The following is a 957-nucleotide window of genomic DNA, read 5'->3' as shown; positions in this document are numbered from 1 at the left end:
GCTTTCCCAAGACTCGTTGTTTTAAATTTGCCTTCTCTGGATCTCACTGCTTTCAATGAACAAAAAATTAATACAGAGTGGAGCTCATTTGGTAGAGTGATTGTCCAGCCTGCACAAAGCCGTGGGTTTGGTCCACAGGGTCATATAATCGGGTGCACTGGTACGAGCCTCTAATCCCAGCACGTGACGGGTGGAGGCTTGGGGCTGAGAAGTTCAAGATCTTCCTCAGCTTCTTATCAAATATGAGGCAAGCCTGGACCCTGTGAACCTTGTCTCAAAAGCAAAAATCCAACTGCATGTGCTTATTAGTCATACTGTCCTTAAATTTAATATGGTTAAGCCTGTTAGGAATATAAAGCATTGGCTAGCTGATCTTTATTGACGGTTTACAGCACGTCACTCACTGTGGTGTGGTCCTTTTCCTGTTTGATTTTTGACTCAGTCTTACTATGGTCTCATTTCAGGCCTTGAACTTGGCATCCTCCTGCTTCATAGTCACCCAAGGGCTAGGGTTTCCACATCTGGCTACTGTGGGTTTGTTTTTGCTTGTTTGTTTCTTGAGGAGGTTAATAAAGATATTTTAATTTAGAGGGCTGAAATGCCCTCAATTCGGTATCTACATGCGTGAAATAACAGTGAAAAAGAAATTTTGGTATAGATGGCCACGTAAGGGCTACAAGAAAGAGAGAGACCTGTGCAGAGAGAGAAAGACGCCCCGAGCATGGGTGTGGGCTCCTTCAGGGAAACTAGCACTTTCCCACAGTCATAAGTGTGAGTTTGAAGCCACCAGCCTGGTCTACAGAGTTAGTTCCAGGACAGGCTCCAAAGCTACAAAGAAACCCTGTCTCGAAAAACAACAAAAACAAAACAAAAGGATTTCTTTCTTTCTTTCTTTCTTTCTTTCTTTCTTTCTTTCTTTCTCTCTCTCTCTCTCTCTCTCTCTCTCTCTCTCTCTCT

This window comes from Alexandromys fortis, unplaced genomic scaffold, assembly GCF_014885135.2.
Source record: "Alexandromys fortis isolate MF-2015 unplaced genomic scaffold, M_Fortis_MF-2015_v1.1 scaffold_223, whole genome shotgun sequence".
Lineage (NCBI taxonomy): Eukaryota > Metazoa > Chordata > Mammalia > Rodentia > Cricetidae > Alexandromys > Alexandromys fortis.
The sequence above is the reverse complement of the archived record's forward strand: the minus strand, read 5'-3'. Positions refer to the sequence as shown.